This window comes from Mustela nivalis, assembly GCF_964662115.1.
Source record: "Mustela nivalis genome assembly, contig: HAP1_SCAFFOLD_2169, whole genome shotgun sequence".
Lineage (NCBI taxonomy): Eukaryota > Metazoa > Chordata > Mammalia > Carnivora > Mustelidae > Mustela > Mustela nivalis.
The window spans coordinates 59,050-65,049 of NW_028134496.1; the positions used below are offsets into that span (position 1 = coordinate 59,050).

General features: G+C 53.9%; 1 protein-coding gene across 1 annotated transcript in view; it reads right to left on the minus strand.

The window, feature by feature from the left end:
* Positions 1-4,482, minus strand: part of LOC309858311 (endothelin-converting enzyme 1-like) — a 62,017-nt gene extending 57,535 nt beyond the window's left edge. The window contains exon 1 of the mRNA XM_082750990.1: positions 4,269-4,482. The gene's annotated coding sequence lies outside the window, so the exon portion shown is untranslated. The remainder of the gene's footprint in view (positions 1-4,268) is intronic.
* Positions 4,483-6,000: the final 1,518 nt, after the last annotated feature.

A 6,000-nucleotide genomic window follows, 5' to 3' on the forward strand; every position in this document is an offset into this window, starting at 1 on the left:
GCCAGCCCAGGAACCAATTTGCAATTGCACAATTAACAATTGGGAACAACTTTTCTTCTCTTCCAACAGAAAGAATAGCACAAGCCTTGGTGACAAGGACACAGCCGGGCTGCTGCCAGAACCCTTGAGATCTGTCCCTGCCAGGCTGCAGACACCCTTTCTTGACCCAGTCCCGCCAGGAAATCAAGTGTCAGGTGGCCCTCTCTGTCTTGTCTTCCTTTCTCATCGAAGTCCTACCCCATCACCTCCACCAGGAAGACTTCCCAAATGCCCCAGCCCAGAGTGTTCACATGTCCCTCTGCCCCTCGGCACCACTGGCTCTCAATTCGTCTATTTAATACCACTGGGCACCACTGATCTGTCCATTTACTCAGTGCCCAGCCTACACCACCTTCACGGGATCACGTATCTCTATCAAATTTTAAGTAACTAGCATTTGTGTGTTTGTTTTTGTAGGCAACGGGCAGGATATCCCTCTCAAGAGTCTCTCAGTCTAACACAGGACCCATGGAGGTCGCTTGACCCATAGCCTACTTCTTAGCTTGGAGAACTCTTACTCATCCTTCAAAACCCAGATCAGATGTCACCAACTCCCTGAAGCCCTCCTTTGTGTCCTAGGCTGCCCCCACTGTATGCACCTGTAGTGATCTGGACATATCTCTAATTAGAATATCTTTACCCCATAACGTAATTAATAACTACCTTCAGGGGTGCCTGGGTGGCTCAGTTGGTTGGGCATCTGACTCTTGGTTTCAGCTCAGGTCATGATCTCAGGGTCCTGGGATGGAGCCATGTTGGGCTCTGTGCTCGGCAGGGAGTCTGCTTGAGGATTCTCTATCCCTCTCCCTCTGCCCTTCCCGACCTCATGTGCACAGGTGTGCACATGCACTCTTCCCTCCCCCCCAAAATAAATAAATAAATCTTAAAAAAAAAAAAAAAAAAAAACAAGAAACAAAAAATTACTTTCTGGGCACTGGGCTAAGGTTGTTTCACTCAATTCTTAAACTACCAATAACTCTGCAAGACAGAGTCAATATCCTCATTTAACAGATGGGAGATGATAAAGCTCAGAGAGCTTGAGAGACTAACCTAGTATCACACAGCTAATAAGTGGCAGGCCAGAAACCTGAAGACAGTTCTGCTCATGCTCCAAGCAGATGACGGATTCCTCAGTTGGATCCAGCTGTCTCCTGCAAGACGGGTCTCACCCACCAAGTGCACCTGAATCCTAAGCCTGTCACAGTCCCCCCACGGATCAGCCCCAGAGGTGAGATGCCACTCAGCCCCAACCCCATGGCAGCATTCAGGCCGCAGGGGACAACCAGCTGGTCCTGCCGCACTCCACTAGCCTCCGGGAGGACTCTGAAAGCTGTAAGCACTTGTAACCAAGCAACAAGGCATTAGAAGCAGCTCCCGCTGGCCCCATCGTCCAGGCCTCTGCAAATGTGCTCTCTGTCCACACCAGAGATACGTAGGCTCGGGGGAGAGTGCAGGCTCTGGAGTCAGCCAGCCAGGGGGTGGTTTGTGGGACCTTGGGAACGCCACCTCTCCAAAGCCTTAATTGGCTCAGCTACAGAATGGGAAGAACCCCCCCCCCCCCCGCCCATCCTCACAGCAGCTGATTAAGATCACGAATGTCAAGTGTCTTGCACCATGCTGGGCACATCCTCTCCCTCAGTGGACAAATATTCACTGTTCGCCTACTATGTGCCAGATGCCGTTTTTAGCGCTGTTCACAGCGGCAAACAAAATAGCAGCATTCCCGCCCTTATGAAGACTTTCACCCTCAGAGCAGGGGCTATCTCGGATTGTTGGTCAGTGCTCTCAGCAAGGAGTCCTAGGATAAGGTGGCCTTATCTGATCCCAGGCCTTCACACAGATAACACGGACACACCTTGGAAGCTCTCCTGTAGCCACCACAGGACCTGGACAAGGAAGTCCCCCCCGCCCCCCACATCATCTAAACAGTCAAAGAGAAAAACCAAAATGACTGTCTACAGCAGCCTGGATGGGCCCTGGCAGGTCTTCGGCACAGAATGCTACACAGCCCCCAAAACGATCGGCGAACAGCTTGAATGCAGCCCGGAGAGAAAAGAACTGGCTGTAGGAGTAAATACACGGCCTCCTACCAATGGTTTCCGGTTGTTTCTTTTTTTTAAAGATTTTATTTATTTATTTGACAGAGAGAGAGAGATCACAAGTAGGCAGAGAGGCAGGCAGAGAGAGAAGAGGAAGCAGAAAGTAGTTTCTTGGGGCACCTGAGTGGCTCAGTGGGTTAAGCCTCAGCCTTCGACTCGGGTCGTGATCTCAGGGTCCTGGGATTGAGTCCCACATCGGGCTCTCTGCTCATCAGGGAGCCTGCTTCCCCACCTCTCTCTCTCTCTGCCTGCCTCTCTGCCTACTTGTGATCTCTGTCAAATAAATAAATAAAATCTTTAAAAAAAGAAAAGAAAGAAAGTAGTTTCTTCTGGGAGGGGGGCGGTAGGGAAGGGGAGTGGGTGGTTACAGGTGGGAGACTGGACTGCATTTGGAATGTTTCATTCCTGAAACTGGATGGCTGGTTCACCAGTGTTTGTTTTTATTGAATGCAGTGCTTTTTATATATCTGAAATACTGTGTGTCACACACCAAAAAAAGGCATGGGCTGTGGAGGCGGACAGACTGCGATTTCAAGCCAGCCCGGCGCTTTGCTGTCCTATGAGCTCCATTTTTGCCTCCGTGAAGTAGGGATCGTAATGTGGGGGCCCTTCTGAGAATCACAGGAGGTTGTGCTGGGGGGGCCCGTGTGCAGCTGGGTGGCCTGGCACACAGAGGCTGCTGTTGTTCCAGCTGTGGGGAGAATCTCCCAAAATGAGTCGCCAGAGGAGAAGCCCCAGTCCACAGGCTTCAGATCAAGCCGGGGAAGGGCTTACTTGTCCCACACCCAGGGCGGCCTTCAGTGATTTTTTAACTGGTGACGCATCAGGGGCTCCAGAGATTAGCCAGTCTTGGTCCCTCGACCAGGAGACATAAAGTCACAGGCCTAGGCTGGCTGGACTCCCTTCTCAGACTCTGTCCCTGGGCTTCTGGGGACCCCTCCCTGTTGGGAGCGGGGTGGGACAGCTGGGCTCCCTCCCTGCCCAGTTCTTCCTGGCCTCTCCTGAGACCCGACTCCTCATCCTCAAGGGCAAGTCTCAGCCATCTTACACCCAAATAACCCCTTTGGAGCAACTTCTACAGGTCCCAGGCTTTAGCAGTTGTGGCCCAGAGCATGGGGCCCAGGCGTCTGTTTCCTGGTTCAAATCCAGCCTTGGGGGTGACTTCAGTGTTCTCAACCCTAAACTGGGGTCACCAACACCTCTCTCTGCAGGCGGTGATGGAGAACACTGGCAGCTGGGGTCTGCACCTCAGAGATGCATCTCAAAGTCATCAAAGGCATGTCCCCGGGGTCAGTCTTACGGATATCTAACGAGTTACGTATTTAAACCATTCCTCCCAACTTTGGCACAACCTAAGTGGTAGGCCCATTGGACTCAGAGCTGAACCAGGCTGAGCGTACATGTGTAGGAGAGGGTAGGGCAACACCTGGACAGAAGAGTGGCCGGAAGAGGGGAGCAGGGAGCCCCCACACGGCCTCTCAGACACCCAAGCCCAGGGAGGCTACGCTCACTGGCACCAGCCTATGAGTTCATCAGAGTCCCCAAGAGCCCAAGGGCATTTCTGGGGCATAGCTCTAAGAGGGTGGCGGTAGGGAGCAGGGGTGGCTGTGAAATTTGATTTCAGATTGTAACGCATCTGGGGAACATTCTGACTTCATCCCTGCCTTGGTTTAACCCGGCCCCACACCCCATACATAAAGAGCAGCCTGGACGGAAAATACCTTCCCCACAGACTAGGCCCCACTCTGCCCCAGCCATGCTCGTGAATCCCCTGGGGGCTGACAGCTCCATTCTCTGGGCTTCCATTCCTCCATCTGAACAAGGGTGGAATGAGAGCTAAGGTCTAACCCATCCCGCAGCCCCCCTCCACACTCCTGCATAACCAGAGCCCGCCAAGACCCAATACTGGTAACGCCGCCCTCCTCCGCCCTACCAGACCTGCACATAGTGATGGGCTCCCAAGTCAATAAGGGAGGAGATCACAGCCCAGGTGGACGCGACTCTGCAGGAAGGTGAGTTGGGGTTCCCACGGTGTGCATGGAGAGCGCACCCCAGTGGAGGAAGCAGCCCGGGGAACGCTGTCCATGCTCCGATTTCATACCCCTTCCCAGCACGGCCGAGTTGGCTCACCAGCACGGAGCTGAGTCCGTCTGACTCCTCGGGCTCAGTTTTTCCAGTAGCTAAGTCCAAATAACACAACAGACGGGACGGGGCTGCTGTGAAGCTGTTGTAGGATGAGTGTGTCAGCAAGCCGGCATATACTAGCTGCTCAAGAAACGCTGGCTGCGGGCTGCCTCCCCGGCTGTCCACCACGGCTGCCCTGGCACCAGGCTGGCACCCAGAGGCCCTGCTCACTGCTTCCCCAGCTTGCTCTGCCCCCCACCGGGACAACAAGCAGTCCGGATGTTTACACTGGCCAGCCAGGGCCCCTGCCTGCGGGGGACAGGCCGAGTAAACACCCGCGGCCACACAGCTCCAGCCTCCCACTTCCCACAGATCCCCCGCCTCCCAGGCCGGCCTCCGCCCCACTCCAGAGCCTCTGTTTACAGATTCTCCCCACAAACTGTGTCTGGCATTGGCTGTGTCCAGCGACTACCCGGCAAGCTACCCTAAGGCAGTTTCAACTCTCTCCGGAGCAGGGGCAAAGGGAAAGAGGCTCTGGGAGCTGTGCTGGCTTGGACAGGTCACTCTGCTTCTCAGAGGCTCGGCTTCCTCAACTACAAAAGGGGGATGACAGGGACAGGGAAGAACCAGTGGGGTGGCATGAGGAAGGCACTAAGCACAGTGCCTGGCTGGTAGAAGGTGCTGAAAAAATCAGCTCTTAAATTATGACTGTTTGATGGCTCCTTGAGGAATTTGGCCAACAAGCCAATGGGCCCTGAGAGCCCGTCTTAAAAATAAGTAATAGGGCGCCTGGGTGGCTCAGTCGCTTAAGCGTCTTGAATCTTGGTTTCAGCTCAGGTCAGCATCTCAGGGTCCTGAGACTGAGCCCTGCATCAGGCTCCGTGCTGAGCACGGAATCTGCTTGAAAGTCTTTCCCCTTCTTCTCCCGCCCTGTCTGCTCATTTCCCTGCTCGCACTCTCTCTCTTTCCAAAATAAATAAATGAAATCTTAAAAAAATAAAAAAATTAAAAAAATTAAGGAACAAGAAATTCTTGGCCAGACCGAACCAAGAGCTTTTCAACGTCACTGCATCACGTCACACAGCGACTGTGGGAGACAGGGTGCATTATTATCCCCTGTTTCCCAGGTGGAGAACTGAGGCTCAGAGAGGTTGAGTCACTTATACAAGGTCACACAGCCCCTGGTAGGTGGAGGAAGTGTGTTCCTGATCCATGGCCTGTGCTCCTGACCTCCATACTCGCCCATGTCCCTGTGGGAGCTTCACTGGTGTCTTCCTTGCAGCCTTCCTCCATTCTGGGGATGCCTCTTCAAGTCCCAACTTCCTCCAGCTCATGGGAGTACTAGGAGCGGCCATCAGCCTGGGGCCCAGCTGTCTGGACCCCAAAGCCTGGGACAGACCGGATGCTACATTCTTCTCTCGCCCTGGGTCGGAGCCCATAGGGTCCTGCGGCTGCCAGGCCTCCAGGTCTGCAGAAGGCATGGGGGAGCCATTGTGGACATACCACCTAGCTTGTGCCAGGTCCTGTTGGACATTTTCATGACCATCCTGCGTAGGAGGCATTTTATAGAGGAGACCCAGGCTCGGAGAGCTGACGCCACAGCCCATGAGCGGGCCACTCTGACTCACCAGGCTGCCCCCCATCTCCTAAGGGAGATAAGACATGACACAAACAACCTAACACAAACCAGAAATCGATAAGGGCCTTCAGGAAAGGCCAGATAACAGGCTGGGGCACT